Source organism: Melanerpes formicivorus, unplaced genomic scaffold (assembly GCF_026170545.1).
Source record: "Melanerpes formicivorus ecotype bairdi unplaced genomic scaffold, bMelFor1.0.p_v2 SCAF_120, whole genome shotgun sequence".
Taxonomy (NCBI): Eukaryota; Metazoa; Chordata; class Aves; order Piciformes; family Picidae; genus Melanerpes; species Melanerpes formicivorus.
The window spans coordinates 843,840-869,239 of NW_027142472.1; the positions used below are offsets into that span (position 1 = coordinate 843,840).

Below are 25,400 nucleotides of genomic sequence, written 5' to 3' on the forward strand. Positions count from 1 at the left end.
CATTCTGTACATCCAGTTATCAGGGTTCTGTGTTACCAAAGGGCATTTATTGTCTTGGGACAGTATTTAAACCGGCCAAGGAGTTAAGCAGCTTGACTTATTCGCACCCAGTAAGCAACAAGAGGCAAATGCTGGCCGAGTAGCAGCCAAAGGACCTGCCCTAGCAGAGCAACTACACCTGGGCCTTGTTCGCACCACAAAGAGACAAGAGCCAAATTCTGGCCTAGTAGCAGCTGAAGGAGCTGCACTAACAGGCGATGACTTGCACCTGGACCAAGGGAGAAAAGGGAAAAGCTTCAAGAGAATTGAGTCCCAGAAGAGGCTACAGCCCAGGAATGGAGCACACAAGAGAGAGAGGTCTACTAGCCCTCTTTGAGCCAAGGCTTGCTCAAATTCTGGTCACAGTATCTGGGAAGATAGCAGACAGAGGAGCAAATGGTGAGTACCTGGCTAATCTGCCCCAGAATCCCATTTGTGGGAACCCCACAGATCACAGCACCTGTACTTCCCATTTGAATTGCTGTATTGGAAACGTTAGATCTGTGCTAAAATCATTTAACTGTCTTTATGTGTGGAATGTAATACCACAGTCGAATAGAACCTGTAACTATACTGTGTGGGTAAGTTACAACAGTGTATGAAGATACCACTGCCCAGGATACTAAATTATAAAATACATAACAATATACTTTTTGTTACAAGCTATTTGTAAGGGTCTCTGATGCCCTTCAGAATTTAGGTTAAGGTAAGGCTGCCAAAAGAATCTCTCCCAACTTTTTGGTTTACTGAAGCTACTTTGATATAACTAGCATCTGAATTAAATGAATTTGTTTCTTGTTGACAAACTATTTTTGTGGCCAGATTGGTTGGAAGTTTATCTTCTTAAGTCATTTACAGAACTAGGAGGAAATTAAATGAGGATGTACTACAGAGGTGAAAAGCTACAGGAAATCTACTATAAAGATACATCCTTTCTGTACTCATAGTAAATACTGTGTTTATTTCAAGGTCAGTTATGTAGTTGATGTTGTGCAGTATTGCTGAGGGTGAACATATGAAAATTTACTCACTGGTGTGATAGGTGTGAAAAGGATCCCAGAATCTTAACTCCTTCCCAGAAGCATCATAGTATCCAGGGACGTTTTCTTGAATGCCAGTGTTAGTGCTTCTCACTTGTTTTTTATTAACTGTGGGGTTTTTTATCAATTCATACTGTGTCAGGGGTGTTGTATTCAATGCAAAATAAGCTGCTTAGATATTGAGAAACCTATTTTGGCACCCTACTCCTCATCCTTTCCCATTCAGAAGTTGCTGTGATGACTTTCAACGTGGGACTGAGTGTTGGGCAGTCATAATCCTTTTCCAGCATTTTTTTTAATTTTTCCTTTCTTCTGCATTCCTGAGCAATGCCAAGGAGTTTAAATAAGGAGAATGATACTTAAAATTTTCTCCATCAGGTTAAAAGTTGATGTTCAGGCATTTGTCTGGCTGTTCTTTCCCTGAATAGGCCCAGGGAGAATGCATGATGTGCTTTCCAGTGAGTGCCATAAAAAGCAGAGAATCATTTAGAGTAGCCAGGAAGGTTACACTACAGACTAGCAGAATCTCAGCATATAGAGGGTGAATGTCTGGAAACATTTTTTACCCAGCATCATGAACTTGTATTGCAGCATTTGAAAGACAGGCTTGGAGTAAATGTGGTCAGGTTTGTAGTCAGGATTCCTAAATGTATAGAATTCAGTGAATGGGTTGAGCATGGCATCTGACGTATCTTGGGTTTTAAGCCTCAGCTGGGTTATATCAGAGCTGCACTGGATTCCTTAGACTTTCATAGTACACCTAAGTATAAACCTAGATATAGATGAAAAATATTATTTGAAATATCAGAAGATTATAATGAAAATATCCTTCATGTGACATTAACCAGTTGAAGCTTGTTTTTAAAACCCATGTTAATATTTTAAGTTGCAGAGCAGATGCAGCACACAGACCTTCCTTGCACTTGCTCTCCCACTCTTTCTCCTCCCACCTCTCTCCTTCCCCTTTAGCATGCATATTGCAGATGAAAACAGCAGAATAGAAGCCTGATAAATATACTGATCATACTGATACTCATGCATATTTCATGAATTTTCCTAATTTCCTACAGTTATGACTTAACTAGGCAATTATTTCACCCTCTGCCATTGAATGTGATATCTTAGTTCTTTCTCTTGTGACCAGTGAATATCCTTTCCATTACTATGTAAATACAAAACCCCCCAAAACAAACCAATGATATTTTCAATGAAAATGGGCCACATGAGAGCTTTTCAGTGCTGGTCATGCTGGGAGTGAAAATGAATTATTGTTGTTTGGATGGGTATAATATTCCAGGGACACCTACCCTCCCCCTGCTAGTTGGTTTCCGAAGGAAAAGACCTTCCTTTTCACGCTCTAGACTTCTGCTATTCCTTGTTGCCGCTCAGCCTAAAACATACCAATCTTCTTTTTGGAAGATATCCTTCTTGTATTAATTGAGCTCTGATTTTCAAATATTTCCTGAATTCTGAAGCTTGGTGTGCCAAATACCTGCTGCTGCTGAGCTTTACTCCTGTCTGCTTATGCATCTCTTCACAAGACTTGGAGATATTAAATCTGTAAGTTTCATGAAAGTCAGAACTCGTTGGAAGAGAAAATTCCGGTTGACGATTCCCATTCTTCAGCCCCTCAAACTCTTGCTGAAAGAAAAAACAGTACAAAGTGAAACTCTGTAAAGAGTCAGACTGGGATCAGCCTTTACTAAGAAGCTGAAGGTCATGTGTTGATGCACTTAAGGAGAACACAGAGCAACTTATGCTTGATTTCCTTGCAGAACAACTTATTTTTTAGAAACACAAAATATGCTAACAAACTTACGGCTGCAGGTGAGTTGTCATGATACAGCTTATTTTTCAGTTTCTTAGGCTGCATGTAATGGCTTCTTAGAGATGTAATAACCTACCACAAAACCTTGGACTTCTAATGCAATAATGTCAAAATTTCCTGGCAACATCATAGTTGTTTATTCTCTCAGCTTCACTGCAGATAATCATAAAACAAAGTGTTGCAATTCTTTCAGAGGACTTAAAAGAAAGCTAGTCGTAGTGCGTGCCAATTCTTCAAACTAAACATTGAAGAACATTTAATTGCAAACTGTGTTTTGGTGCCTTTTCAGATCACAGTTAATATCCATGAATGGTCAAAGGTGCCAGAACTGCTTGTGTGATTTCAAAGGGGTATCTTTAATTAGGAGCAAGCTCTTAAAGGTCAATATCTTTTATTCTAGGGTCTAGCTGTGTGGCACACACAGTGCAATGATTTTTTCCTAAATATCAAGGGGGAAAAGTGAGGGATCACATCTTGCATGCCTGATTCACAAAGGTAGTTCTGTTCACTTCTGCAGAAGTCTTTGCAGGAGTTAGGCAGGCAGGATTTGCCTCTTGTTTCTTTGTGTTTTCTCCTCAGTCTCTTCTCTACTTTGCCCCACAGAGCTGCTGCATTCACATTTGCATAATAAGAGTGGGCACTGTCATGGTTAATTTAGTGTTGAAATCAACCTTCTGAAGTAAATGTCCAGTTTGGATGATCAAGCATTTATTTGGGTATCGTGTACCAGTGACTCTCATGTTTCATATGACCACAGATGTAATGTGGATTTAGTAAAGAATGATTTTGTTAGAACAAAAGATGTCTCTTGGAGGCTTGGTAATAGCAGTTGGCAGCTGGTTTGGAGAGAGATGTTTCCAGTGGTAGCTTAGCTGGGAGATGAAGGGCTTTGTGCTCCTGCTTTTCTACCAGATCTAGTAATACATTATTTGTGAATGCTTCAACTTAAAGAATCTTACTTTGTGGTAATAGATTCAGAAAAAGCAAACAAACCTCACATCATCATTTTACACATTGCTCTCCTCAACAGAGGTTACTTCCTTGAAGAAAAATCATAATTCCTTTCAAGCTGTCAAGAAATCATGCCGTTTCCCTTGCAAAAAGGAAGGTTCAAGTGGATGTGCTTTCTGCTTGGTACACTGTCAGACCCTGGAAGCTGTTAAAAAAAAAAAAAAGGCAAATTCTCAGCTGTTTTCCATCCACCAATACACAAAGCTTATTACTCCCCCCCCCCCTCCAGCTTTTCTCCCACTTTAAGTTCCCTCTGCGGACATGAACGCTTCACATTGGCTTCCATTTTGATTTGATTTTGCTCACCCTTTCACTCAGTGAATCAATCAAGTAATGTTCTCATTTGGGAATGCTAATGTTCAGCTTTCCACAGCACTGACTTGAGACACTGTGACAATTCTATTTAGCTTATGGTAAATATTTCAGCAAGCAAAAAAAAACCCTCTTGCCTTGCAGCTTAATAAACTGTCACAGCAGATACAGCTGTGTAAAATGGATTTGAAATCCTCTTTACTTCTCTTTAAATATTTTCACTTCTGGCTTTACATTGTTCCCTGGTTGTTTAAAGCTTCTTTGGATTTCCAGCAACTCTGTTAAATATTAGGAAATCTTAGTCACAAAACTAAACAATGCAGTGCAAACGGCTTCGGTTTCTTTCAGAAGGTAACAGAGCCTGAAGTGGCCAGTGGGACCTCTTAAATCCTGCCTAATTACATGTACCCTTAAGTGAGGTATATAAAGCTCTTGGGGAAGTCTGCAGAAGAGAGTCACAGGGCATTTTCAAAAGGGAACTACTGAAATGTTAATTATCTGAACATCAACATTTCCACTTGGGGTCATTTTTCAATTTTAGCTTCCCACTGCAAAGTACAATTTGAGCAATGACTGTTATGGTGCTAAATGGCAAAGTGAATCTAATTAGAGGATTATTAATGAGAGAATGCAGGTATCTCAGCCATGTTGTGGTGAGATGACCTTGGCTCAGGTGCCCACCAAAGGTGCTGTATTACTCCTCAGATGGACAAGGGAGAAAAAAAATTAAAGGCTATGGACTGCAGAGCAATCTTTTCTGTGGCACCCAGGGCAGCTCCTCCCTCCCCTCCTTCACTGTATTTACAGGTGTTTCCAACTATAAAAGATGGCCTCCAAAGGAGACTACAGAAAGATTGTTGACATTTCAACAGATGGAGAGCTAGTGGTGAAAGCAAGACAGTGGCACCTCAGTAATGCACACAGGAATTGGTGATACAGGAGGACAATTTTGTATTTAATGCAGAGAGAAAAGAAAGCCATTGCATGAAAACAGAGTTGACAGGGTATGTGCAGTTAATGAGGAAGATTGACTCTGGTGCTGCGTTTTGAGTGGATTTCTATGGTGTAAAATGGAGGAGGTCAGGGCTGACAAGAGAAGATGGAAATATGTTAGATATAAGGCCAAGGTGCTAATTTCACCTGGACACACAAGAAAGTCTTCTCCTTAGAAAATTTGTGTAGAAAGATGCACTGACATTAAAATCTCTCAGTGATGTGAGGACCAGGGGAAAAACACATTAAAGGTAGTACCTGGGTTTGAATTACAAATGAGATGTTAATGGTATTTATAAAGACTGAAAAATTACTTAGGGCAGCAAGGTGGAAATTAAATGCTTTGATTTGTTCATGCTGACTGTAAAGTAATACCTGGCATCCCACAAAGAATTATCAGTACACAGCGGGAAACTGTTTGGCAAGGGTTTGTGCAAATTATGAATCAATCAAAATAACTTTTTTTTAATTTGTTTCTGCTTTTGTGGTTTTGTTTGGAGTTTTTGTTTGTTTGCTGCTGATTTCTGTTCCTTTAAAGTAGCAAAGATCCCCATCTATGGAGTTAAGCACACAAGGTGTGCTATAGGCAGGTGCAGGCATACCCACATGTTTTCAAGCACTCCATCTTTACAGAGTCAATGATCTTTCCTTCCTATGAGCATGTGTGAGAGTGTAACTCAAGCTTTTTTGAAGCTATGCTTTGAATTTTAGGTTCTGCCAAATATTCAATCAAAACCAGCAGCTGTCTGAAGGGTGGTTGTGGCCGGGAAGGGGTTGGTCTCTTCTCCCAGGCAACCAGCACCAGAACAAGGGGACACAGTCTCAAGCTGCGCCAGGGGAGGTTTAGACTTGAGGTGAGGAGGAAGTTCTTCACCGAGCGAGTCATTCGTCATTGGAACGGGTTGCCCAGGGAGGTGGTTGAGTCATCGACCCTGGAGGCATTCAAGAGGAGGTTGGACATGGCACTTGGTGCCATGGTCTAGTCATGGGGTCTGTGTTGATAGGTTGGACTCGATGATCCTCGAGGTCCTTTCCAACCTAAGTTACACTGTGATACTGTGATATTTTCAAACACAGTGCTGAGTGGAAAAATATTACATAAAACAAAAGCAATTGTGAGAATTTTCTATAGAAAATACTGCAGGATAGCTGAGACTTCCCTGGAAAACCTCATTCCGTTTCTAGAAGCCTGCAGATTGATTTGGATATGTTTTGGTTTGTTTTCTGGAAACAAGTTTACAAAGAAGTCTCATAGGATGTAATGCAATGTCAGTGTGGGAGCAAATTATTTGTGAGCTTGAGGTATGTTATGTTGATTCTTTGATTAATGGGGGAATGTTGATTTATTGTTTGTAGAGTTGAGATTACTGAAAGTATAAAAATACAAGGGGAAAAAAACCTCTATTTTTTTTTCCATAGTATAAATACAGTTGTTTTGATAAAACAGAAATTTTCCCAGTGTAGGAACAGTAACCCATCTGTGGAATTGTCAAGTGTGATGCCCTGTGCTGTCACTGTCATCAGGTTTATGTTGTTGCTTATGATGTTATAAAGACATTCGGGGAAAAAAAAAAACACCCAAAAACACCATACAGCTTTCATCTTGCATGGGATAAGTCAAAAGTGAAAATTCCAAACTGACAGTTCTGGGCTTGCAGTGTATCTGTAACTGTTCTAGTTTCTCCTAGATATATTAAGTATCAATTTCAATCATTCTGGGACAAGTGCTATGACAAAGTCAGATGTGCAAAGCTCTGAAGGAGCCAAGTTTTTTTAACAAGAGTACCGAGCAGCAGATGTATAATGGCATCTAACTGCTCAATAGGAGACTCTGTAATGGTGATGCATTTGTGACTGAGCTAATATCTTATGTCCAAGCCCAAAATCACAATTTTCACATTTGCTAAGAATGCAATATTACCTGAAGTTCTTAACCTTTAAATTGTAATGGGATTTTTGCTCATTTTTGAAGGAAAGCAAGGTGAGGCTTTTCTTTTTATAAAATGACCATGTTCAAGAAGTGCTAAATGGAAATGAAACAAGCTCTGAGGATTTGAACGCTCTGAAAGGAAGCAGCAGATCAAGCTTCTTGCCCAGCAAAATGAGGCACATGCTATCTGCTGTCACCAATGGTGGGAAAAAAAGAGGATGCCACAGCCACGTCATATCCAGCCAGTGTTCATGTTTACTTCAGACAAATTGTATGTGTGTGCATATGAAAAATTAGGTTCTTTGTTATACTCCTTGTTCTGGTAGACATAACTGCTTTCCATACACTTGCATGCCTTGAGCTTTTTTGGTCCACGTGGTGGCTGTGATGGTTTCTTGCAATGCAAATTTAATTTAGGAAGGAAATGCACTCAGGTAATGCAGCAGGACTTTAATCAATGTGTGGTTCATGCCTGGAATTCATGAAAGCCCTGGAAAGGTGACCTCTCAGGTGCTGTGTTGTTTCCTCTACTCATCCTCACGCAAGGAGGTGTGAAGAGAGTGCCTTTTGGCTGTGCTTGTTTGATACAGTAGTCTAGGAACTGTAGCCAACTGATACACATTGATGTCCTTTGTTCTCATCGGGGGGTAGAATAGTACAGAGAGTTTCCTTTAACTTTCTGCTTGATCATTATTGTGTCAAGAGACTGAGAACTAAAATCTTTATTTCTTTAATTCTGGAAATCAAAGAAGTTTCCTCAGTATATTCAAGGTGGATGGAGAGGTGACAAGGGCCCATCCTGCATAAATTTTGGATTGCATTGTAGGTGGAACTTAAAAGAAACTGTCACAAGAGCTTCTGTCTGCAGGCATGCAGCTGAGGCTTTGCATGCTTTACCAGGATCAGCCTCTGAGCTTTCTAGAGCTAATGTGTTGTTCCTTCTTTTAAATGATTCATTCCTGTATGTAAAAAACCAAACCACCAACCACCCTTCACTGAATGCATGGTTGCAATCTCGCCACTGATAGCAATTTTAATACCAAGTGTGTGTGGACAATTGCAACACTTATTGCCTGTCCTGTCACTTATATAATCTTGTATCTCATAGTGTAGGTCAAACAGAAAATGCTGCTGATTTAGATGGGTTTCATATCGCACTAATTTATAGCACAAGGAACATTACTCAGTGTGACCTGACACAGCCCTGCAAACTGTTTAATACAACATCACTTCCTTTTGGATCAGATATCTTTTTTCAATTTGCATAGAGGATGCTTCATCTCAATTTATTGCACTGGAGACAAGCGAGTCAGAAATTATCATGACTATACTCGCTGCCTGACTCTGCCTACTGGTTTAGAGAGAGCATAAATTAGTTTGCCATTATTAATCCTATCTTTGAGAGAATAAACATAATTTCATTCCAGTAAATATGTTGCAAGCAGTTTATTGCATCAGCTTTCCTTGCATTTTTGTGCATCTATCATATTACATGTTGTAGAGAGCACACAACAGTTTGCTTTCTCGTCTTTGTCCTCGTTGCATGGTTTAGTTGTTTGGGTGATGTTGGATGATAGGTTGGATGCGATGATCTTGAAGGTCTCTTCCAACCTGGTTTGGTCTATTCTATTCTAAATTGAATGCATCCCTGTTGTGTTAGCAACAATAGCTTAAAAAGATCCCAAAACACTTACATGTCCCTACTGACAGGCCCAGACACCTCAGCTCAGAGCTCTGCTCTCACTCCAGTTCCTGTAGGGCCAAGTTCTGATGAAATCTCTTCTGCAGCATGTCTGTCTTCTCATCCATTAGCTAAAGTTATGCTGTAGTCAACTTCCAGCTGATCTGCCTCTTTCTAGGCACCTTTAGTACAATTTACTTGGCCTTTAAATTGAGAACACTTATTTTTCTGTCATTCCTCCTGACATGCCAATATCCTCTTCGAGAAAACTGTCTGCTTGGCTCCTTCTCTGTTCTGTACAACTGAGGAATAAGCAGTGTTTCTTTTTATCTCTTCACCTTGTCTCTTTGGGGCAAGAAAGCCAAAGCCTACTGGTAATGGCTGCCTCTTAATATACATTCAGCTAACAAGTGGGTTTGAAATGTCTTTCCCTGTCATGAAACTTCTGGTTTAACAATGCTCTTCCTGGGAGGTCTATTAATCCAGCAGTAATCCGGAGCAGCCAAAATAATACTGTGTGCTTGGAACACTTTTATTCTTCAGGTAACCCAGAGATTCATTTGTGTAAGTTGTATTATTTAATTTTTAATTAAATGCTGATTATAGCTAGACTGTGTCAAATAATATAATATGCTCAATGTCAAGAACTTTTACAGCATGGAGTGCTTAGATGAGACCAAAATGCCTCAGAGATGAAAGTCAACCACTGAAAGCTCACAGGCTTAGAAAGTGTCTTTCACAGGGCTAATGCCTAAACTAGTTCTACATAACAAAATGCACACAAAATATTCTCCATCTAAATCCACACAGACAGTTTTGCACTTCATTGTACTTTGAATTTGCCACTAAGTTCTGTTAATAGCCTGAAATTTTATCTGGTGTTTAATTTAGTTTTTCAACTGAGATGGTTAAACATCTACTTGATATTCTAAAAATCACTTTTAGTTAACAGTCATTTCAAATTAGGATTAGCAAATGCTTTAAAATGTCTTGTGCTGTAGCTTGTATGTTCAGTTGCTCTCCTTGAATTACTTTTGAGTGCTTCTCTTTGAACATTACCTTAAAGAATTTTGTATGATAAACATGGATTAACTTTTTATACCTCTCTTCAGTTTGGAGAACAACTACTTTCACCCACACTTAAAATTTCAGTTGTGGACAGATTTGTTAGCTGTGTGAAAGGACTTTTTGTATATATCAACAGCCAGAGTAAGAGGTGATTTTCACCCTTTTTGTGAGATATGCTTCAGAAGGTATTTTTGGTTAAGAAATTAAGTAATAATTAAAGTGAGTGTTCAGCTTTCATCAAATCCCAATAATTGTGTTAAACTGAACAGTAGATGTGTCTGGGTAAAGGTAATAGGACTTTGTTATAGCAAAAACATCAAGAATACAGACAAAACAGGATTTTAAATAGTGCTAATACCCTTTTTTATTAGACCAGGTGATGTAGCTGCAGATGTAAATGATCTTTAGTTACCCAAAGAAGGTTTTCTGTCTATTAAGGCTTGGTTGTTTTATCAGTTAGTGTTTAGCCTAATGAAAGATATTTTACTCTACCTACAAACCTATTTTCTCTCTGTAGCTATGGGACATGGTTCTGTATCAGTATTCTGGTATAAATACAAACCACTGTTTTATCTTTGTATGTTGGTTCTTGGTGTATCTTTCCTTGTACATACGTTGTAGTTCATTACATAGGCTCTGGCATATTAAAAGGATTGTACATATGGGGTTTTGTTTAGGCAAATTTGGGCATAATTTTTTTCTCTCCTGTAGCATAAAAAGATTCTTTTCCCTTATATGCCCTCTTTATCTTTGAGTTGGCAGTCTGACATTAGGCAGGTAGATTGTTTGCCAATGAGCTTAGACACTTTGAGCATTCTTTTCCACATTTTGGATTTATGTATTCAGTGTTGATCCCCATTTTACACTTTTTCGTTGCCTGAGGAATGATTGAGATTTGTTTTATAGTCTGTTCCTGTTTTAGGATCTTGCAGTTTGCTTTTATAACATGATAGTGGCAGAAATTTCATTCAATACTGAAATGCTTATGTACCAAAATTCTGGCTAATTTAAGGTACAACTTGCATTTATCATAGAAACAGAGCATTGGACAGCAAGGTGTGGTGTAAATGTTTTACTGGCATCTCTTTTGGATAGATGTATCAAGGATTTCTGAGTAGCAAAGCCATGAATGAGTTATGTAGGTCACCCAGGTGAGTGCCATTGTAACAATATACTCATGCTTTTAGCTTTTGCCTCAAATATTCTCCAAGAACCTTATTAACAATGGAATTAGGCTGTTGTTGTTCTTATCTAGGTACTTGCACAGACAGGTTTCCTTAGTAACATGAATCTATTTGTTTTACTCTCAGAGGGGGAAAACAATTCAAGAGATCTTATGAAATGCTCTATCAAAACTTCTCTGTGAATAACCATGATTAATAAGATCTGATATCTTGGGGCCACCTATGCTTGGACATCAATGTTGTATGGACCGCTTAGGGTCCAAACCTGTGCTGCTTTCTGGACTGCCTCACCACTGTGAAGCTGTGAGTGTACTGTTTCCCCAGGAACAAACATTATTCTATTTAACTTCTATGCTTTTCATCCTGAAAAGTGAGGGTGATCTGTGCCTCTTGCTTAGGATTTAAGAACAAGAATCAGTCTCACATATTATAAACTATGAGTTTCAGCGTGATCTTAACTGTGGGCTTTATAAGCTAAGCTGTCACCCTTGGATAGTATTTGGGTGATGCCAGAGTATCCCAGCTCCCTAACAATCCCTTAGACTGAGCTCATGGAGGTTACAGAAACTGCAGACAGTTGTAGATGGCAGTCTGGTTTTCCTTAATCTTGAAACCTTTCTCACTGCCTCTTTAGCAAAAAGGTGGATTTCATACATTTCAAGATGTAATGAGTGAAACCTGATAGGAGGATCAGAGTTATTCACTGAAATAATTCTGTGATTCAGTTAAAATGCCATGGATGAAACTGGCACCTTATTCTGATTCCCAAAGTGCCAGTGCAGCAATGGGTACATGATTTCAGGCTTGACTCTGCATTTTCTCTGCTTTTCCAGTGGAGGAAAGAAAATAGAAATCTCATTTGAGAATACCTCTTTATTTAGGTAGTTTGCTCAGAAAAGGCTGATCTGTCCATCCTCTTGCCACGAGTTTGGGTTGCCCGCTGCTTTCCAGCTATTCTTGGCAATAGAGGATAACACATTGTAGCATAAAGCAGCAACCTGAATAGGCTCAGGACTAACTTTAAAACTCTGAGAATGAGTGGGCTAAAACTGTTAACCTCTCCTTTCCTTCCTTGGCACATAAACCCCTCTCCACCTAGGTAAACTATGAAATGTGTTCACCATTCAAGATTTCCAAGTCTTCAAGCTTTAATTTCTTACTGTAAAAATTATGTGTTTAAATTATCTAAGGGGCATGCTAGGACTGAAAGCTTTTTTTGTTACCTATGTTTTTCATGACAAACCTCTATTATTCCATCAAAAACCTGAGAGTTTAAATTACTCTATACACAGTGTAATGCTTTCCTGTGTTGTTCCTAATGAGGGTCAGGTTTATGAGATAATATGGTATTGTTGGGTGGTTTCTAGCTGCTTTGTGTGCTATTTGACAGCTCAAGAAGCAGCAATTAATTTACACAGAAAATGCTTCCCCATAAGCAAACCAGAACATGCCCACAGCCATATGTATATGTGTTGGTGGATTGATAATGTTTCAGTGATAATGTGTGTGTTCCTAAGCACAGAATACTAGGTCAAACAACAGCATTTTATGGCTAGAAGGGAGCTTGCTTTTATTTCTTAATACCTGTCTTATTTTCTGCATACAGTGTTCAGTGTTAGTTTTGACACCAAATAGGGCAACCCATAGAGAGGTGATGTCATAGTGGGTACATGAACAGAGGGAAAGGCTTCAATGCCTCTCACACAGGACACACCATTTTAATTAACAAGGTGCATGGTTTATTTTGTTGGGAGCACAGTGAGTCCAGATAAATTGTATTCCAGCAAATTAAGTACACCTGCAGGAACTTCATGCTGCTGAGACTTGGAAGCCTAGGCCAGTTCATTTAAAGCTGGGTTTGGTTTTATCTGTAAATTGCTCTGGAGCAGCTGAGCCTAGTTGAGAGGCATCCCCAGCTGAGGTGGGGAGCTTGGAGTAGATGATCACAAAGGTCCTTTCCAACCTAAGCCATTCTATGATGCTCTAGTAGGAGTGTATATGTCCTTATTCTACAAGGTCCTTCTTGGCCCTTTACAAGCAACTTGGAAACCTTGAAGAGCTTCAGTTTTATCTTGTAACTTGTTCTTCTGAGGTGAAAGCGAATGGGGAAAAAAATCATAAGTTTTGTTATAGTTACAGTTTTTGGGTGCATTTATTTTTCTGCTGCTGACATTTTGTTTATTTTTATACATACAGTGGAAGGTTAAACCAAGTAGAAGTATGGTATGACACATGCACTAGCTTTCTGCATTAGCCATTAGACTATCTGTATTTACAGTAACATGGAAAGGTCAGCTGAATCAATCATATCTGTAGACACAGCTTTCAAATGTATATCCTCAGAAACACTGCTTAGTGACATTTTAGTAACAACCTGAGTTTTCATTTGACCATAGCACAACAGTAAAAGCAAACATAAAATGTTGGAAGCAGAGCCAGACACAATGCTTCTTAGCATCTTGTACTGAAGACTGCATTTCATTTTTCTTTCTGTATTAATGCTGTTTGGAAGATGTTTCTGCTTTGTATACTCAGGTTATTTCTGCCTTATTGCATTCCCTCTGAGTGAAATTTGGGCTTTTACAGGAACAAGTCTAGAATCAGAATGCACCCAAAGGCTTCCTAATGATTAGGCTTCTTATAACCCAGGCTTTTCTCTCAAACATTCTAAATAATAGGTTTTAAAGTTTGCAATATGCAGTTACAAGCTGTTGTTGTAGTTCCTGAGGGGTGAAGCACGACTTCAGAGGAGGTAAATGTGTGAAAAAACTCTGCAGTGATTTAACAAAGGGGAAGTATATACATAAGCACATGTTCAAAGAGAAATTTTAGTTTTAAAAGGTCTTTAAATAACATAAGGACTTAATATCTTTCATATAAAATTGTTTTGAGAGCCATCATTCTGCTTGTCACTGCTCTCAACAATGTTTCCTCTTGGAGTGACATTCATCTCAGTAAGAAAAGCAGAGGCAGATCTTTCCACACCATTTGGGGATTGTGCTGACTTCTGTGGCTTTGCACTGTTAGTTTGGGCCCCAAGTACCTTTCTGAAAACTTGCACATAGCAAGTCCCATAGCTGGGATAGGCTAGGTCAAGGCTCATCAGTGCAGAGTCTGGCATACTGGTTAAGTAGCCTGAAGGATTCTGTATGCTTTTGAAAGTGTTCCTGAGGAATTAAGCTAGATGGCAAAATGACCTATAGGAGCAGGAGAACAATACATTCTCAGTAGCACCCTTTTGGTGGGAAGCAGGTATCTACTTCATACTTTACACTTCAGCTCTTCAGAAACTGTGCTTTCAGTGTGAATTTCATTGTTCTATATGAGACATGAGGCAGATTGTGAATTGCTTCAGAGCCAGCTATAGGAAGAGAAATGCCTAGTTTTATGTTGTCATATTATTTAACTGAGTACATAAAAAAAGCACATCAAAAATTCTTAGTACCTACATAGAAGATGTTAATAGCATCAACTAGAGTACACAAGAAAAAGAACTTAAAGTGCTTAAATAAAATTTAATTGTTACAATGATTTAAAGTAACAAAATAGTTCAAGTGCATGTATATTCCATGTATGGCTTTCAAAGCAGTGTAACCAAAGGGAAAGTATTTGCTGTGTATCAAAGGATGCTGAAAAGTAATTCAATCAATCAGGAGACTTTGTGTAAATTTAGTTGTGTGTGTTTTGCACTCCAGAGAAACACCTTGCTTTACAGAGTATCACGTGTTCAAATGTTGGAATGTGGGAGACCTATGAATTTTTATTCACCTTCTTCATGAATATACAGTTGGAAAGCTTATAATTAAAGCATTTTAATTCCATTAAATTCACATTAAAAAGTGAGGGTGCCCCCCAGGACCCCCATATCTTACACTGTGTGTTTATAGATTTTATTTGCACTTATATACAGATGTACAGTGGTTACCAGGGGGTTAATTATTCAGCCTTTGCTTGTATTGGATCATATGGTACATGCCCCTAAGCCTTATTTACTTTGCTATCCAAATCCCACAGAGTACAAAATTACTATTTTCCTTGTGTGTTCCTCTGTCACAATCTTCTGCTGTAGTACTGATCTGCTTCACAAACCCTAAAGAATTTATCTTCACAGCTATCTTGAGAGTTTGCTTGTCTCCTCTTTTCTTATCTACTTCTAGTGCAGAATTAAATTTAAAGCAGAAAGCTTTCACTGATTTTGAGTGTTGAAACTTGATTCAGTTTTCATCACTCTTAGTAGTCATACAGGACTTCCTGAATTCAACACTCAGTTCCTATTCCTGTCAATGCTCAGCACATCAGTGTTAGAGACTTTTGACCTGCAAATCACTGGGCCCTGAGGAATTTTTTTTTACTATATGCTTGCTTTATTCTTACACTGTGTCTTGAAACATCATTTGGTCAGCATTAGAGTCACTAGAGAGAAGATCCTTCTGACTTGATAGCAACATTGTTCTTTTCCAGAGGACAAAATTGATTCACTCACAGCACTTGGCCTTTTTCTAATGGAAGACAGTGTGTCATTTGGGCTGGGAGGCAAAGAGGGGGAAAGGAAAAGGAAAAAACCATGGTGTATGTGCATATTATGCAAGGCAGCATCCAAAGTGTAGTGTTTGTTTAAAGAATCTAGGCTCTGTGGACAGTACACCTTTATTGCCTGCCTTTTGGAGCACTTTGTTTTTCATTCTTAACTTTTAATACAATTAATCAGTGTGAAATTTCCTGCTTCTTTGCGTAAACAGTTAAAAAAAAGGAAAAACTCTATCATGTGGAACCACACTGATCTCCACATGGGACTTTGAATTATATAGCACTGCTTGATTTAACTCAGCAAGCTGGTAAGCTGGTTTTTTTTTACTTTCATGTGGACTATCTAGCATAGATAGAGGCATTAGGATTTCAATCTGTACTACTTGCTGACAGCAGAAAAACATTGAGACTGATATCCACATGTGCAGACATGGTGGTATCTTGTCATGTGTCTATACAGAAGGCATCTGAAAAAAACACAGCATTATGAAATATTGATATTGTAATTATTATTTATGTTAGAAGGATAAGAATTTGTGCATCTCCACACCTCATTATCAGTTTCAATATTCAGAAGGAAATAATTCTTTGGATTTACTTGGCAAGCAGCCCCACAGTCAGTTCTTCTGAAAGAAAATTTGTAATCATTTTCTTATAATTTACAGGTGAAATGAAGTTTGATGGAATTGTAAACAGTAATGTACATAGCTGTTACTGAGCAAATGCAAAACTGTACATTGAGGAACAAAGAATTCAGATCATGTGTAAAGAATGTGGTATTGCATTCCAGAATGCAAAGCAGCCAGTTTTAGTAGCTTTAAATCGGCGTGAATGTACATAGTTTGTATGGTTTAGAGAACATAAGTTACATTTAGTGTAATGACCAACTGTAGTGGTTGTCCACGAGCACTCAACACTAGGTCAACCCTGTTGTTTTTTAGAGGCGGAGCAACCTACTTCATTATTCCACAATTGTACACCAAAAAAACCTTCTAAAACCTGCCAAGGGATCAGGCCTAGCCAACATGGATTTAGGAGAGGCAGGACCAACCTGATCTCCTTTTGTGATCAGGTGACCGCCTGGTGGATGTGGGGCAGGCTGTGGATGTAGTCTACCTGGACTTCAGCAAGGCCTTTGACACTGTCTCCCACATCAAATTCCTGGCCAAGCTGTCAGCCCCTGGCTTGGACAGCAGCACTCTGTGCTGGGTCAGGAGCTGGCTGGAGGGCTGTGCCCAGAGAGTGATGGTGAATGGTACCACATCCAGGGATCAGTGTTGGGCCCAATCCTATTCAATATCTTTATTGATGATTTAGATGAGGGGATTGAGTCCACCATTAGTAAGTTTGCAGATAACACCAAGTTGGGAGCAGGTGTTGATCTGTTAGAGGGTAGAAGGGCTCTCCCGAGGGACCTTGAGAGGCCAGACAGATGGGCAGAGTCCAACATGATGGCATTCAACAAGTCCCAGTGCTGGGTTCTGCACTTTGGCCACAACAACCCCATGCAGTGCTGCAGGCTGGGGTCAGAGTGGCTGGAGAGCAGCCAGATAGAAAGGTACCTGGGGGTGCTGGTTGACAGCTGGCTAAACACAAGCCAGCCGTGTGCCCAGGTGGCCATGAAAGCCAGTAGTATCCTGGCCTGCATCAGAAATAGTGTGTCCAGGAGGAGGAAGTCAGTCATTGTGCCCTGTACTCAGCACTGGTTAGGCCACACCTTGAGTCCTGTGTCCAGTTCTGGGCCCCTTAATTTAAGAAGGATATTGAGACACTTGAATGTGTTTAGAGAAGGGCAACAAGGCTGGGGAGAGGCCTCAAGCACAAGCCCTATGAGGAGAGGCTGAGGGAGCTGGGGTTGTTTAGCCTGGAGAAGGGGAGGCTCGGGGAGACCATATTGCTATCTGCAACTACCTGAAAGGAGGCTGTAGACAGGTGGGGGTTGGTCTCTTCTCCCAGGCAACCAGCACCAGAACAAGAGGACACAGGCTCAAGCTGTGCCAGGGGAAGTTTAGGCTCAAGGTGAGGAGAAAGTTCTTCACAGAGAGAGTTGTTAACCATTGGAATGTGCTGCCCAGGGAGGTGGTGGAGTCACCATCCCTGGAGGTGTTGAAAAAAGGATGGAATGTGGCACTTGAAGCCATGGTTTAGTTAGTCATTAGGTGTTGGGTGATAGGTTGGACTTGATGATCTCTGAGGTCTTTTTCAACCTTACTGATTCTATGATGTTTTTTCTGTGAAAACCAAACCAAATCTGTGAGCTATTCCAAGCCCTTCTGTGCTACCTTAAGAATATAAGCAGAACCATGGAGAATGAAACTAAAATCCTTCACCCCTCAGGGAACACACTTTGCTTTCTGGCAGCCACACAGAGTCTGTTGGAATTACCACTATTACCAGTAATTGGATGATTATCTACCTATTGCTAGTATCATGTCTGTGACCTACAGTGACATTGAATTTTAGTACTGGGCAATAATACACATAGGCGTTTCTCAAAACAAATGTAGCCCAGAGAAGCATTTAATGTGGCTGTTATTCTGGAGAAAATTCTAATTGGGTGAATTGACCACAGAAATATTGTAATGGGTAAAGCCATGGAAGCTTGAAGAGCACTAGAAAATTACAACTGAAACATGCACAGTTGTTGAATGTCTAGGATCGTCCTACACGTCTGTGTGATGTCATCTCCAGCACAGTCACAGAATCATGTGGGGTGGAAGGGGATTCCAGAAGTCAGCTAGCCCAATCTCCAGCTCGAAGCAGCTCCAGTTAGAATAGGTGGTGGCTGTGTGTGATGAGGCTTTTGCAAGCTTGCAAGGATGGAGATTCCACAGTGTCTCTGGGCAGCCTGTCCTTGGCTTTCGTCCTGACTCAGTTTTTCATTTAAAAAAATAATAATTAAAGCTTCTGTAAGCTATTGTTTTTTAAATGGCTTTTGTGTGAAAGTTATGAATTAATAACAAAATTTTAAAGTGTGTCCAGTCCACAGTCACCAGGGGAATAAAGGAGTGAACTGAGAGAAATTTTCCCAAGTAGTGCCTAGAATCTGGTTACCACAGATTGCTTGCAGAAGGAGCTGGAGTAGGGAATCTGGACTTGGTTTGACCTAGTCATTCATGAGGGTGTATTTAATACTATTAATGTCTTCTTCCTTCTGGAATTCTTTTCTTTTAAAAAGTAAGGAATTCTGATGTTCTTGGGTCTCTGTTTCTTATTAAAAGAAATTCTTCATAGAAAATCTCCAAAAAGTAGGAAGATGCTTGCAGACAACAGAAGGTAAACAGACTCTGACGGGAAGGGATACTTGCAATTTATTCATAGGGATTTGCATCTGTTATGAAATTTGTACATATAGGACATCAAAACAGCCTCTTACATGCTTCTTGAGATATTGAACATTGCTTGGTTTCATACAATTGACTGGATTACTCATAGAAAAGTGAGTCTATGCAACACTAGATAATATTTATGCTTCCCTGTTTCAAGCTTGATGGCAGTTAAATGCAGTAGAGAAGTTACTTATTTTATTCCTGGAGACTCAACTGGCTTTTCCTTTCCACCGCCTTAGGTGGTGCTTGTTACAGTTTTACAGCTACCTTGAATCGAGGAGCACCTCTACCAGATTCTAGGATTATTCACGCAACTGCTCAATTCAGGTAAGGTTTCTAAGCCAGGTGAAATGTTATCATCTTTTATACGAGGCCCCTAATCATTCTTGTTTCTTGATGGTGACAGCTTCTGACCTATCCTTTTAGTTTCAACAAGAAAACAAACAAAAGCACAACAAAGCTATGCAAACCCCACACAGAGGATTCAGCCTTAAGCACTCTGAAATACTGTAGAATTACTTATTGTTAGTCAACCTTGGGATTGTCTTTAAACTTAAGCTGGTATATCATTAGATGCCCTAATTAGACATTATGTATGGGTTTTAGTACAAAATGCATGACTCTTGTTTTGCTTTCATGCATTTGTGCTGTATTTCACTTAATATTTGCTGTCAAGAAATGATAAAATACATTCAAGACTGCTTTGATCTTTGTTGCCCCTATTGAATAGTTTTGGTTTTGAACTTGTCCTGCTGTTTATTTCCTTTCTTACATAGCCTAGGAAGATAAAAGAGAATCAATACTTTTGAATCTCCTATCAGCTTTTGCTGAAGGATTTATCAGTGGTTCTTCCTCTTTTCTCAGGTCCTAAGCTCTCTTCAGCATCACCAGACCTCCCTTTTGGCACTGATTAGTGTATTTCTGCTTCAGAAATGGTGTCTCCCATTTGTCTTTCTGCAAAAATCTTGCTTGTCTCTTTATTTTTTATTTTTCCCCATTAAGAAATAAGATTTCTGGACTAAAATGAGAACAACCACTGTTATTGCTACTTCTGTCAGGTGTTGTTATTGCCTCTGACACACTAGGTTAGAAATCACTATAAAAAGCAGAGGATACAGTTCATCATGCACTTGTTTAATGTTGCATTCTCTACCTTAATCAAATACTGGAAAGCAGTACTGCTGGCCCTGGTGTTTAGCTGTATTTAGGGAGAGCTTAAGTGAGCATTATCTTCTCTCTATTTCATGGTCCAAGCTAAGCTCTATGCTTCATTTGTTAACCAGAATTAGATTTTTTTAAAAAACAAAATTATCCAGCTATTATTTTTGAGGTGCTCACTGGAGAGTACAAAAAGCAAAACAAATTAAGATGCATTGAAACCCATGAAGCTGAATGAGTCTATTTGGCAATATCAACAAACACTCAAAATATCTAGGTGTCTTTGGAATGCAAACTTCGTGTCAGTAATTGTTTCAACTTGTCAATGCGCTGGATGCCAAGGTAATACCAACAAAGATTGTCTCTCACATTTGAGGTGGAAGGCCATACCTGGATTTACCGTATTATTTCTGAAACTGGATTTGCATCCTGGCAGATGCAGCCAGCACAGAAGCAAGGAAGCAGTGATATTTCATGGATAGGTAGTGCAGCCCTACCAGTACATCTTTTCTTCAGTGGTTTGGTCTTACTGCCGTTCTGCAACCTATCACTGTTTCGTGTCCTGCTGCTTCTAAGAAATAGACCTGAACATCATTTACCACTCTTTGTCCAAACAAAGAGTCTGAATCCAATTTATTAGAACAGAATGAATGTAGCCTTTAACTTCTCTGCAGAGATACTATTGTTAATTAAATCAAAGTCCTTTCCATACACAGTGCTAACAGTTTTAGCCCCGCATCCATTCCCCAAACAGTACACGACATTGATGGATAAACTCAATTAAAGCATGAGCATTAGAGAAGTAATGTGGAGAGCTGAAGTGATCTCTACCAATCCACCTTTAAAAATTGCAATAAATATTTCAACATGAAATGTTCATAAATTACTCTGAGGATACCTGTTACTGAGATTGGATGGAAATTCAATTATTCTAAGTAAGTTTGGTTTGGGTTGGCAATAACGTTTGTTATCTCCTCAATTATGTTATAATATATTACAGGTAGATTAAAACCAGAATGCAGCTAGTGCAGAAACCCCTTCACCTTTATCCACAGCTAACAATGAAGGGGGGTGCTGTTTTCTTGCAGCCCATCTTTTTCAGAGTGACAAATATTTTTATATGACATGGGTAATATCAATGTTAGTATGCTCCTATGGCTCGTACTGTGTACTCCTAGAGCAAAACACCAGGACTTCAAAAATATACATACATGGCTTTAATGAGCTGAATTACTTTCACCTCCAGTGTTAAAACATTACTTGGGGCTTGACCTATTGATTGACACTTGAAAAATTAGGTGGTCTAACAAAGGAAAAGAACCAGCCAACTGAACAAAATAAAGAACAACTCCTTGGTTACGTCTTCCTGTATCTACTCACCAAGTGAAGCATTGGTATTCTTGCCATGCCTGCTTCCACAGGGACTCAGATTTTCAGTATACCACTCTCACTAACTTTCCTTCACAGAAGAGGTTAAAAACTCTTGTCAATAAGAGTTGTTCTTTGCATAGAGGAAACTGTTGAGTAGAAGATGATGGTGGTACTAAGAATCTTTGCATTCTGGCAGCATCCTGAAGCTAGATAAGCTTTTATGGACTATGGACATCAAGGTACAGGAAAGTGGAGACCTCACTTTCCTAAATTATTATGTTGAGAAGTGGATAGTGAAGAAACTAGCAAGGATTTATCAAGCCAAGTTTATAGGGCTTTTTGGTTTTCTTTTTCCTGTTCTTGGTGGAGTATCTTTGACTTGGGCCTTTATTGTTTCATTTATAGTTTCAAACTTCTTGTTTTATGATTGTCAGGTTTAAACATAATTTACAAGGAAAACTGGAGACTCAGGAATAAAGTTTTAGGAGACAAATTTCAGAATTTCCTTACCTTTAAACCTTCCAAACAGAGGTTTGCATGAATGTCCATCTTTAACACTTTCTAATCACCACTGTTCCTAGGCTGATATGTTCATTTTATGTCAGTGCAATATTTCAGTAGACACTATTTTTTTCTTCTATTTATCTTACTGAGATTTACCCAAGATTTATTTTGGACTTGTTTGCATTTAAATAATTCAAATAGCTTCAATTTTTTATTTGGATTCAAGAGATTTGTGATTGATTTTTTTTTTTTCCAGGATAGAATTGAACCAAAAATATTGACTTTTAAAAAGCTGTAGTTAAAGATGACTATTTAATTCACACTGGAAATAATTAAATTTCTTCACAGCACATGGAACAACTTTATTGGAATTGAAATGTTCTAATTTATTAACAGCTTCAAGTACCAAAGTGTAAAAGAGGAGGCAATAACCTTCTTGAATAGCACATCAATATTGAATGTATGGAAAACAGATCCTTGGCCAACAGTTTCCAAGACCCTCAAAAAAAAGCATTTTTAATGTCTACATGCTTTCTCCTATATGTCTTCCATTTGTTAAAGCCCCCTAAAATGATAGTGCAGAATATGTCTGTGGATGGGATATTTAAATCACTTTAAGGATTAGAGTGGCACACAATATTTAAACCTAGCAATCTCTGTGAGGAGCACATAGGGAATTAATATGCCGTTATCTTTGCACTTGGAAGGATGGTCTAGAGGCTAGGGACTCGGATGTGGGGAAAAAACAGGGTCAGTTTGCTGTTAAGTCACAGCTATCCTTTGTGGTGTAGTTAAACACCTCTATTTGCCTATGTCCTTGCCCTCTATTTGTTATTTCCCTCCCTGAACTTTTATCATTTTCAAGCACTGTTGATAGTTGAGAGACATTCAGATAGTCTAGCTTCTTCCTCCATAGGTAGAGATTAAATTCAGGCAATATGAGAAAGAATTCACCAGATGATGTTAACCGCATCACTTAAGGGAGATACTGATGCACCTAATAATTGTGCAGTAAAATAATGACCTTTACAAGAATATCCACTTCTAGTAGGGGGAAATCAGAACGCTTTCCCCCTGTGTGTAACCAAATTATCTTTGTCAGTTGGTACAGCCTTGTGTGACCCAATTAGGTGAATACTGGACGGTAACGTCAGAACCAGCTTTAAAGTCACAAGTAGCCTTGTTTTGATCTGTTTGAATAGACAGAATTAGGGCAGATTCAGGTACAAAATATTTCTTACTGTAGGTGAGTTGTTCAATATTTTCTTCCAAATACTAGAAAGGACAAGCATGCTTTTTCCATTTTTATATTGTTTTAAACATTTTGTGTGGGTTTTTTGTATGATTCTTCTCCCCCCCCCCCCCGGTGCATAGGTATCAACCATAAATGCACTTGGGAGCATGAAATAGACACTGCTGACAACCACTAAACCCCTGCTCTGCAGCTGCTGAACCCTACAGTTTCTGCCTGTGGGCATGCTCTTAATTTAGATGTCATGATAATGTTTCACTGCTAATGACCTAACTGGAGCCCAATTTTGAGGAAAGCTGCAAAGGTGGGATTTTCAGCAATGTGCTTCATTCTTATTTTAAAGTCAATTTTTGTCATTAGTAACCTGAGCAGAAGATCCTACACAGAAATATTTTGAGATTTGTACTCCATTTCTGTATCTCCATCCCGTAACATAGGTGAAGCTATCTGCTTCTGATATACCAAATAAGGCAACATAGGGTGTTGAACCTGGGTGTCCAGATGTTTGCAAAAGTACTGTGGAGACTCTCTGTTTTGCTTTTCAGATATAGGAAAACCATGATTATGCCATGTACTACAGAAGGGACATACCTGAGGATGAATATTTAGCTGTAGGTTGCTCTTTGCTGGTGTTGCCTTCTTTCCATGCTGTCTCCTGTTGACTTTCTGATGTAGTGAAACTTTGCAATGATCAATGCATAGAACTCAGGCTCCCTTAATTTGAGCTTCAGTCCTAGAAATAAAAAGGAGTTAAAAAGTAGGACAGCTGGTATAGTATCACCTGGGTTCCTATAAAAATTTAGCTTTTAGTTCAGTTTTATGAGAATTTTTAGTATGCAATGGAAGATGTATAATGGCCTATTTAAAACACAGCTTTAAATAGCCATGTTTGTAATCATTTTCATTTCAGGAGAAGGTGATAAACCACCACCACTTCCCCAAAGCATCTAAACCAATGACTGAAACTTAAGCTGAGCATTCATATTGTAAACAAACAATCCTAGATTTCCTTTCAGACTCTTAAGCTGCTTGCAAGCTGCTGTGGTTTTTCTGTTCATGGATTGTATTTGAGAAATTGGCTGTGGAGGATATACTTGGATGATCCAAGCTTCCAACAGGTCTTTGACTTTGCCCCTTTCAGTCAGCCGTCTCTGCAGTGAACTACAGCTTGGCATCAGCTTATCAAGCTTATTTTTCTTTGACCTCTGGAAGGTGCTGCTGTGTGAACAAAAGAGCCGTGCATTTGGTGGTCATGCCTTCTGCAAGTTCCTTGTGCTGGAGTTCTGGCTGTGCATGCTCTGGAACAAATGAGCTCCACAGCGATTTTCTCAGGAATGTGAACAATGAAAACCAAATCCTGAAGTCACAAATTACACCAGCCTCCTTTAGAGGCACAGTTTGCACGTTGGATGATGATTTGCCTGACATTTCTTGGAGTGAGCTTATCTTTGTGAACTGTTTCTGCCTGAACACGGAGTGCAAAAGCTGTGGTCACACCGTTAGTTCAGAACTGACTATTGGACAAATTGGCATCCACCTAGCAAGCAGTTAGGCAACTTCTGCTGTGTTTGCACTACCATTTAGCATCACCATTTAGGCAACCTACTTTGTATGCACTGCAATTCTGTTCTTTTCAAGTAAAACTTTGAAGGACATTAGTTGGAGTCTTTTCTGAAGGAGAACTGGCAATAGACTGCTGGATGATGAACCAGATAGAATTCCATGATTTTGATGATTTTATCTGGTGCATTAGTGTTCTCTTTTAGGGCCTAATGCTTATGGGGAAACTACTGTAAATTACCATTTCAGGTGCCACCCATTATAATGGATCCTCCTCTTTCAGAATATCAGTGCTTTGAAGTGATGGACCAAGTTGTGAACATACCTTACTGAAAAAATATACTTTAAAGAAGAGGGATAAAGAGGGAGAAGGTTGAGACTCTCAATGGGGGGAGTCATTGGCAGTGTAATGCTCTTAACTGGTGTGGTCTTGGAGACTCCTGCTGTGGTCAGCAGTGGGAAGCCAAAATACAATTTAGGGGATATGTGGTACATATCATCATTTTGATGATGTAAATAAATCTGTGGAAACACCTGTCTCCAGTAATAACCAAGAAGAAATAAGTGACTGGCTTCCACATGTTAAATCTGATCTCCGTTGTCCTTACTGAGG

At 39.2% G+C, this 25,400-nt stretch overlaps 1 long non-coding RNA gene across 1 annotated transcript; it reads left to right on the forward strand.

Moving 5' to 3' along the window:
* The first annotated feature begins 326 nt into the window (after positions 1-326).
* Positions 327-24,208, forward strand: LOC137456273 (uncharacterized). Its single transcript, XR_010991005.1, has 3 exons — positions 327-438; positions 19,182-19,269; positions 24,138-24,208. It is a non-coding gene; the product is annotated as an uncharacterized lncRNA (long non-coding RNA).
* The last annotated feature ends 1,192 nt before the right edge of the window (positions 24,209-25,400 follow it).